The sequence below is a fragment of the Clupea harengus genome, chromosome 7, assembly GCF_900700415.2.
Source record: "Clupea harengus chromosome 7, Ch_v2.0.2, whole genome shotgun sequence".
Taxonomy (NCBI): Eukaryota; Metazoa; Chordata; class Actinopteri; order Clupeiformes; family Clupeidae; genus Clupea; species Clupea harengus.
In genome coordinates, this window is record NC_045158.1 from 16,151,927 (window position 1) to 16,162,216 (window position 10,290).

The 10,290-nt window shown below is 39.4% G+C and overlaps 1 protein-coding gene across 1 annotated transcript in view; it reads right to left on the minus strand.

Annotated features, from left to right (window-relative positions):
* polk (polymerase (DNA directed) kappa) overlaps nt 1-2,081 on the minus strand; it is an 8,298-nt gene extending 6,217 nt beyond the window's left edge. The window contains exons 1-2 of the mRNA XM_031570672.2: nt 2,075-2,081; nt 835-838 (exon numbers count right to left, since the gene is read on the minus strand). The gene's annotated coding sequence lies outside the window, so the exon portion shown is untranslated. The remainder of the gene's footprint in view (nt 1-834; nt 839-2,074) is intronic.
* Between the last annotated feature and the right edge of the window lie 8,209 nt (nt 2,082-10,290).

Genomic DNA, 10,290 nt, shown 5'->3' on the forward strand with positions numbered 1-10,290 from the left:
TCATGTCTATGACAGATCATGAAGCTGGAACCCATGAGGTAAGAAACATACATTCCTCTCCCTTCAAAGTGACCACCACATTTTATTTTCAACACTTGACCTTACAAATGTATGCATGTCTTTTCTTGAAATATTGATCAACTACCTCTGTTTTGCTGATGATTAAGTTTTTCTCAGGAAGGTGAAGATGGACATCCTTGACTCTGTTTCTGCTTGTCCCTCACACAGATCGTCCTAAACTACTTTGGGGTCAACGAAAGCTTCCAGAAGATGCCAGGCTTCAACAGTGACAAGTTCTTCTTGCACGGGAGGCACAGATCTCAGTTAGATCCCGTCCACCCCGACATGTCATCATGTAAATTATCTCTGCTACTCACATTAGCGGCTCACCACGGCCACCATCGTGGTCCACAAATTACAGAGGTTCAATTTTCCTTACTGGTAACTTTCATTTTCTCCCCTAAGCAGGTGGACTAGGGGTATCGGCAGTAACTGGTATCATAGTTGGAGCGCTTCTTGGCACAGCCTTACTGATGGCATTCTACTTCTTTAGGTAAGATGCAAACCAGGAAATGCATTACATGCTTGCTTGTTTGCATGTTTAGGCATTCTTCCCAAGTCTTTTTTTGCATACTGTTGTGTAAATAGACTAAATGTTGGCGTGCATTTCATAGCCAAGAGGTTCTAAACGGCACTGTCATTTTCTTGCAAGATGCACTAACAGAGAGTTTTGCTGGTCCTGTAGACAACAGTTGCAAAGATGGAGTATGACTGTGGGGTTTTGTAACTGGTGGTCCCACTACGTAAATGTTTAGAAGAAATTGTATTCATCTTGGAGCTGTGGGGTTTTCAAGCAAATACCAGAATTGAGTTACGCTCATGCAAACAAAGGGAGATTTTCATGTATATATATCCAGGGACGGCTGTATCTCAAACAATCTCGGGCGCTGTTTGTTGTCCTGCAGGAAGAATTACAGGATAACCATCGAGCGGCGGACGCAGCGCGAGGAGTGCAACGCTGGAAAGCACCGGCAGCTTCGAGAAGATTCCATCAGGTCAAACTTCTCTACAGCGTAGAGCAGCAACTCCCCCCCCCCCCCCCCCCCCCCTCCAAATCCCTCCACCCCCACTTCCCTCCCCATGCACTCCCATCACCTTGCCTCCCATCGCCACGGCACCCATCTCTGACTCCAGGAAAGTGTGTCTTAGAACGTGACCAAAGACTCAGTGAGAAAGCTGTCAAAAGGAGTCATGATATGTAAAGACATGCTTCAAGTGTTGTTGATATTATCTCATGTTTCTTTTCTGAGTGCTTGTGTGTGTATGTGTGTGTGTATGTGTGTGAAAGAGACAGAGAGTGAGTGTATGGTGTTTGTGTTTTTATTTTTTTTAACTTTCGTAAACTCAGGAAAGTTGTCTTAATCACAGAGTGCCATTTGAAAAGGTATCTCATCTCTATTGAAAAGGGGAAAAAAAAGTGGACACACTGCCACCCCTGCTAGATTGATCTGGATCTCAGGATAACCTGTGTCCCCTCCAGTTGTGTATTAATCTGGTGCACTAACACAGCAGATTGATATGTATCCACACTGATCACAGCTCTCTAAATGTTTTTAGTTCATACAGCAATCGGCCATTATGTGACTGTTTATTGAATGGAGAAGTTTTCCAGACGTTCTAACTGAAAGTAAAACTTTGCTCTTGCAGTGTATTGAGAAAGAAGCTCCATACATCTAGATACTCTATGGCAAGAAATATATCGGAAACTAAGCTTATTATAAACAGTGTGCAGAACTCCTTCATATTTATCCATATTTCAAGTAGTGCACCATGGGACCGTGACCAATGGCACAAATCATCGTCTTATTGAAGTACCACCATCACTTCAGAACAGTATAGAAATGAAACCCAGATATGAGAAGACAAGCTCGCAACTGGGTTAAATTATCGTTGCTGTCTTTCAATGAAAACCAGAAATGTACAGGCAGTTTTTCAGAAGCCTGTTCAGTAATTCTTCCCATGTCTTGCCCTGATTTAATCAAAAGAGGCTCACACTAAATAAATGGCATTTCACAATAGCAATCAGTTCCAAGGATCTGAGGTCTCTTTGGGTCAGAGCCGTGATACATTGAGAGTAATGGCCACTCGTATCACTGTCAAGACCTTGATTATCTCTTTGTGCAAAAGCAGTAGGAGTTTCAAGCACACTTGTCACATTATTTATGTGAGGCTTCTGTTTTCTCCGGGTATCTGCGTATTTCTTTGAGCTTGCCCGCATTAAAAGTCTCTGTATGTACTGTTGCCATCATGGATTTTTGCCAGTTCAGTTTCAGTGTCCTCATCTTCTATTTTTCAAGGTCTTTAAAAAAAATGGATGGTCACATTATAAACAGTGCTAAAGAAATTCATAAAACAACACTTATTCTAGTAGTATACTGTATATGTAGTAGTCTGGATTATGTTAAGATATAAACACAAAGCAAATTGGTGCAGAAAGTTCACCTAACCAGACAGCTAGACAGACAAAACCCAGGGCAGGGTTTTAAGAGTAGGGGGATGTATGCCATCATTGGTTGGAGTTTGTTAAGCTGCTTTCTATACTGACGTCTGCCAATCCCGTCGCTGAGTTATTCATTGATATATGATCATCTGATCATCATATTGATCATCAGCAGTAGTGAGATGAGCCGTCAACTTCAAGAAGGCATGTCAGAAACAGGGAAACATAGAAGACAACTTCACACATGCATTTCTGTTTCACAACATTTGAAAATTTCAACGGACAGGATTCTCCTTACATCTGCTATGTGGCAAGGTTTTGTGCAAGTAATCATAACATTTTACAATAGTGATTATAGATAGTGTGCTATAATCCCCACTGCTTTTGTTCTGGTATCACTGTATTGATGAAGATGATTTGAAATCTTTTTTTTTTTAACACAGTGAGTAAAATCTAGCATGGCGTGTTTTATTTCTGAAGAGATCCAACATCCATTAGAATCCACTGATAGCCGACCGTCATATAAATTGTTGTGGGAGCTGTTCTACAGAGAATTTGTGTAAATCAGATAAGTTATGTATTTACTATTAAAATAAAACATTTGAAAGATAGAGCTGTATTATTATCAATCTATTGTAAATAGTTATGATCACATTGAATGTTAACAGTGCCAAGTTACATATCTTGAAATTGTGAAATGGCCCAATCCTATTTTCAGGAACCCCAAATGATATTGTGATCAATTTTCGTATTACATATTCTACAGTAAATCCATATATCTGCATATGGCAAAAAAATTATAATCATTTGCAGAAATACTTTGGCAACAAAAAAATGGTTCTGATATTAGCCAAGCAAGTTTTCTTAAGGACTCCATCTGGTTGAAACTATCAAAATTTTGTGAATGATGTTTTAGTCCCGAACACACAACATTTTTGAATGAGACTTCAATTATATATCACTCACTCCACGCCAGTCTAAAGACGAAGAGCATACTCTCACGCTGTTGCAGTATATTGTAAATGTATAAGTGTATGTTAATCTTACTACTAATAGCTATTATGATTGATGGATAAAGCTAGAATGTGGTAATAGCATTAAGAACAATCAAAGACAAAAGTGTTTTATTTAAATTCCTGTAATATTCCATCAACCGTGCTACAAAAGTGACTTTTTATAAGTGAAATTTTTATTGCACATGTAAAATATTGAAAATAGAATTATGTTTAGATTCATTGTATCTGAAAACTCAAGGAGGACCTCCAAATACAACATCAGAGGAATTTCATACTGTATTTATATCTTGAATAATTGTCTACTCTACAGATGCTTGTTGAACACATTGAGTTAACCCATATCAGAATTGGTCAGATTAGGGCGGAGGGAAAACATGTACTGATGTAAGTAAATGTATCTGCTTATAATGTTATATAATTGTTGTTATTTATTGATACTTTTGTAGAGGTTCATTTTTTCCTAGAGTTGATTTTAACATTCATTTTTTTTGTGTGAAATACTGTACCCTTTTGACAAAAAAATCTAAATTTAGCATTTTTTCATGAAAACGTGGCTCAGCTAATAATACATGTCTATGGCTTTGTAAGCATTTCAGTCTGAAATGTAACTTATTTAGATTTATCAAAACATATATTGACAAATAAAAATAAAATAAAATACATTTCCCTGTGTTCACGAGGCTCCCAATGTTGTTGTGTATTGTCCTTAGTACTGTCGGCCATGCTAACTTTACTAATACTCGCTAATACTTATTTTATGTTCTCTTACAACCAACAACCAATTGATCAACTGCTGCAAGAGATGTTCCATCTCAGTATTGATACTGTTCTCCATTGAGTGCCCATGTGAGTAATTGCCAAAAGACACACAGACTATCTCTGCCCAGAAAATGTTCCTTAATTCAAGTATCCTCACCTCTGAATTCAGGTTTTTTTTATGCATGAGTGAATGGAGAGTTTGCTGTTGAAAATGGGCAACTGCAACTGCAGGAAATTCCTCATAGACTTATAAGTTGCTGAGGGCAAATGATTCCAGACTGCAATGTTGCCATGTGAACACAGGTGATCCAGCCAACACAAACAGTGAGTCAACTACGCTGTCCTCTACACACGAGAAGGGAAGTGACTGCAGCAGCAAATGTTCATGTTTAAACCATTGTTTATCCGTGGAATTCCAAGACAATAAAAAAAAAATGGCAGGATGAATGAATGAATGAATGGATCAATTCAATACAATACAATACAATACAAGTTTAGTCAATATTGTATGCAGATTCATATTCCGTGCTGTTTTTATCCAGGTCCAAATATTGTTTTTATCTACCATGTCTACATGCCCACTACAGGTCTCTGTCTTAAACAGGAAACTGGTGACACAAATCTGCAGATCTTCCTGTGGAATAAATGTAAGGTACATTTTCATTTGGTGAAAATTATTCAAATACTTACAGGTCTCAAAGAGGGACATTTATGACTACGTCCTGGGACAATTTAATGACACCAATCAGCCACAACATTAAAACTACCAGCCTAATGTTGCGTTGGTCACCCTCATGCCACCAAAACAGCTCTAACCCATCTAGGCATCTGCCATCTCTGCCCCCAGGTAAACGACACACACACACACACACCTAGCCATCCACATGATGTAAAGGAAAACGTGTTTCATCAGATCAGGCTGCCTTCTTCCGTTGCTCCACGGTCCAGTTCTAACGCTCACGTGCCCATTGTAGGCGTTTTTGGACAGGGGTTCGGTATGGGCACTCTGACTGCTCTGCGACTATGCAGTTCCATAAGCAGCAAGCTGCGATGCACTGTGTGCAATGTGTGTTCTGATACCTTTCCATCATTAAGGTTTTCAGCAATTTGTGCTACAGTACCTACCTGTTCTGTGGGATTAGATGACACGGGCCAGCCTTCGCTCCCCACGCACATCAATGAGCCTTGAGCGCTCATGACCCTGTCGCCAGTTCACCGGTTGTCCTGCCTTGGACTACTTTTGGTAGGTACATACCAGGAACACCCCACAAGACCTGCCGTTTTAGAGATGTTATAACCCAGTCTTGTAGCCATCACAATTTGCCATTGCCAAAGTCACTCGGATCCTCACACTTTTTTCCTGCCTCCAACACATCAACTTCAACAACTGACTGTTCACTTGCTGCCTAATAGCCCACCCCTTGACAGGTACCATCAATGTTATTCACTTCACCACTTAGTGGTTTTAATGTTGTGGCCTATTGGTGTACATGATTATTTTAAATGGCTGGCAGAAGAGAAACCCCAGACACTTTATGTGCTCTCTGTTTAGGCTGAAGCCAGTCTGAGGCTCCACTGCCAGCACAAAGCATTCACATTACTGGAGCTGTGATAACCGAAGAACCAATTTTGGTTGTGCTATTACTGAAAACACGCATTCTTGTAAAATCACACTTCGTTCATGTGAGGGACCGAGAAACACTTGGCATGTTCAACAACATTAGCTGGACAAAACAGAGAAAACTGTAACCGAAAAAGGAATTTAAGATCTGATTGACGCAGATGTCAAGCTGCATTTGCCAGAGGCCATGCTCTCAGACGTAAACAGACAAATGGGGTAAACCATGTACTGTGATGACTCTCTAGTGGCTAAATAGACCATTTGTTGCTGTACAAATACAAAGACATTTTCTGAGTAACCTAAGCCTCAGGGCTGTATCAAACCTCCGATGTGACATAACAATGATATTGAAACACATGGAATTTAACTCACATCTTTCCTGATATCCAGGCCTTGCAGTCCTTCAGTTTGCTCTGCTAATCCAATCTATAATTGCTTTTTCATTGTTGTTTTACATATATTTTCAGCATGTGTTATTTCTTAAAGTTGCTTATAATAAAACTAAGTAAGTAAATGAAATGAAATAATGCTTTAGATAAGAGGAAGTCTGCATGATTGGAATCACAATGACTGGTTCTGCTGTCTTAGGAGGTTAATTCACTTCAGGAAGAAAATCCTCTCTTTATCGCCTCACAATCTGATTACCCCTTGGACTTCTCCCAAGCCACTCATTGACTGAAGCTTTTTCCTTCCTTGGGCCTTCATGAGACGTTTTGATAAACAGTCCCAAAACAGATAAGATGTATTTTGCCTCGTTTGCTTGTGTCTCTGAAACTGATAAATGGTGCTTAACTGGAGAAAACAAAGTACTCTGGAGGGTAAGCACTAAATAAGCGGTCCGTGTTTTTCTGATTTAGCATTTATAAATGTTGGCTTGAAGAATTCAGCACCCTTTTTGCTCCATTGTTTCAGCTGAGCATTGCTTGGGAATGTGCAGTTTGAGTACACTAAAGATGAGAAGTGTTCTGGTATATGACAGGCCAGCACATGCTTCCTTTTCTGTTCAAAAATGACCATTAGCCTTTTGGAAATGTCGCTATGAACAAGTGATGCTAACCTTTCCGATAAGTTTCGTCTGTGTTGATAAACAAATATTATAATTGATACAGTTGAGTCATGATGCTTGCATACAGTACATCTACAACATGGGATTGCCTTGATCATCACATACTGTATCATACATCTATAACACATATCATACATCGTACGTCTACCATTAACTCTGTTAAGGTTCAAGCATAGACAAACGGTTCCAACACAAAGAACTACTGATATTCTAGTAGGAAAACGGCAAATTAGCTAATTGTGAAAAATCCTAATCTCCTTTGTTCTCTATCAAATTCTTGTCATAGGCTGCACTTACAGAAATACCACAAAGCCACATGAATTTAGTCCTCTTTCCACCTGCAAGCCTTTTGTAATTAAACAGTTTATCATCCCCAGACACAATTGCTCAAGTCCAGTCAAAGCACAATGGCTTAACATCTGAGAATGCACTCAGGCAATGAGCTCTGAAAGATTTCAAAGCCCATAAAATCACACTTGATTCACAGTCATCCCTTTAGTTGACATCTGGCAATGGAGACCCAAGTGGAAAAATTCCATGAATGCTTTTTAATCAAAAGCCTGCATACTATGAGGTTGAACCTGTTCAGTGGGCACCGGCCTTAAACAGCCATGCCTGGGGGAAAAATGTCCTGGCCGAGCGGTGACCTGCAATATTTCAAGTCTTGGCCACAAACTCCACCATGTGGCTTTAACAGTGGACATTCCCCTACCTTATTCCTTTAAAGACGTGTCTGCTGAATTTTCTTTTATAGCTCTAGAATCTGTTTGAAAGGCCTTCAAATGGTAATGTAATGAATTTGATAGACCACTGAAGACTTACTCTTCCAACAAATGCATTGAACACATATTGGAGTTTGTAAGATGTTTTTTTTGGTCTTATTTTTTTTTATTCTGTAAGTCATAAAACTTTAGTGTATTCGCTTTTGCTTGACGTAAATGTAGCCATGAGTAATCATCTCATAAACAGTGACATCTCAGGTTTAATGAAACATGTTATATGCTTACTTATTGTCACATATGGGGAGAGAAACTCAGGACATCTGTGAAATCTCACTGTGGATGCTAGTGTTCACATCCACACACGAAAAATAAAATGTGTAGTTTCAAGAACATAAGCACCACAAACGTGCCAACTACAACACCATGTTGCTTCCTGTTTTACATTCTGTGTTCTTTTTCATTTCCACTTGGACGTGGAACACGCAATTGTCCATATCTTATTGCTATTAGCACAACTTTTTTGAAATTATATTGACACTTAGCTCAGCCCCCACCCCCCTTTAGATATGTGCAAACTTCTTCAAATTTCTCTTATGAGGAGAAGTTTTCAAATACTCAAAAAAAATCTTTTGAAATACTTAGGACCAAAGTGCTGGTCTCAAGGTGAGAGAGTGTGATTTCACATTTGACAGCAGAGAATGATGAGTTGAGTGAGACAGTTATGATTGGAATGAGAAACAGGCTTTTTTTGCTTAAAACTAATTCTGTGAGGTTAGACCAAATATACATATGGTATTACCACTCCCTTAAATGTTAGCAATGCCATTATTCCTGCTGTTGCTTTGATGATGAATCCTAATCTGGTAGGAAGTCCAATCCTTTGAAATGCACTGATGGTCTTCAATAAAATGTTTCCTGATTGACAAACTGTTCGAGCAATCAGTGTTTTGTCACATGCTCATTCCCTGGTTCTCATTAGCACGGAGCAACACAATGAGCACAGCTGCATAATAAAACAAACCCTCGTTCTTCTATTAAGTTGATTTTATTGCTCCAGTCCCCTTTTTAAAAAGAGACAATCCATCCATGGCTTTTCTCCTGTTGAAGCTGGAAACCATAACCGTGACCAAACTTTCTCCTCTATCACTCAAATCTAACCACATGACCATCTGCCAAAGTAAAAATAAGCTCTCTCTCCCAGGACCACCCCACTCTGTGAGGATTTATGCAACAAAATGATCGCCGTACGAAATGTAACACCTCTTCTCTCAAGAATCAAGGATAAAAATCTCTGCAAAACCAAGTCAGACACACAAATACAGTGCAGGCTAACCCCTCTGGGATGTGGGTGGGGGTGGAAGGTTTAAGCTCAGAAAAGAGCGAGAAAAAAAAGTCTCAAGTGTGCTGAATTGCTCGCAGCATAAAGGGATCCCCACACTGCGTTTGTTAAATATGCTTTGTGCTGTTCGGCTGCCAAAACCCACATTTTTCACATTCTTGAGCTTGTATTGAAAAGTGGTATGCTCCTGTGGGGACCTTCATTACAACATTTCCCATTTGGTCAGGGTATTCCTAAGTGGGCTAAAATGCATTTAAGTGTGTGTGCTGTTTCTGTGAGTGTGAATAGCAGTGGATATCTGCAAGGAATAACAACATATCTTTAGTCAAGTCTAGGCTCTTCATTGTCATTGTGTTAGTCTGTAAAATAGGTATATATCATTTATTCTACTTAAAGGGCCTTTTTTTCCAGTTGCCTAAGAACAACATAAACAGTTCACAAGTTCATAAATCCCATGGATTGGAGGAGAGAAAGAAGAGAGCTCATGTCTGCAGTGGTAACAGGACAGGGTCATGAGATACATTGCAAAGATTGATGTAGAAATCCATGTGGGCAACCTGGTATAGGTCTATTGATAATGAATAAAGTGGTGATGAAGGGTAGGAAGTTGGATGAAGAGCTAATACCGTAGTACTAGGGCTAGAAAGGGTTTAAAGGAAGTAAGTGCATAACCTTTAAATCCTCTCTGCATTGCTTCTCCTGAACTTCGACGAAAAGCAACATTTCAGTTCAGTTCACAGTCTGGATTGGGTGTTTGTTAAGTTTGACTGTCCAGGGTTCTAAGACGCTTCACAGAGATAGAACCTGAAATCCCCAAAGGCACACTGACAGAGCAAAATAGTGTGGTTCTGACCAGAACCTGAGGCAGGAAAGTGTGTGATTATTTAATTAATTAAAGACGTGTCGCAGATCCAGAAGGACAGAGTGGATGTTACTTTCATGAGCATCAAAGGACTACCCCCCATGTTGTCAGAGGACCATTTTGACAGAGAAAAAAATTATTTTGTGTTAGAAATGTTGCTGAAACAGATTTCATTGTGGACGTCAAATCAGAAGTGAGAGGCACACAAAACATAATCGGTGATGAAGGGTTATAAACTCCAAAATAAAGTAATCATTGTACAAGATGTAATAAAAAGTACAAAGGTAAGATAAAAACATGTCGTTGTATGATACGTTTTACAAAGTGGAACTTGAGATGACAGTGGCCTCAGTGCATCTGGTTTTGTAGCCTGCAAAGGCCCCTCTTCGCAAAATATTTTTTTCT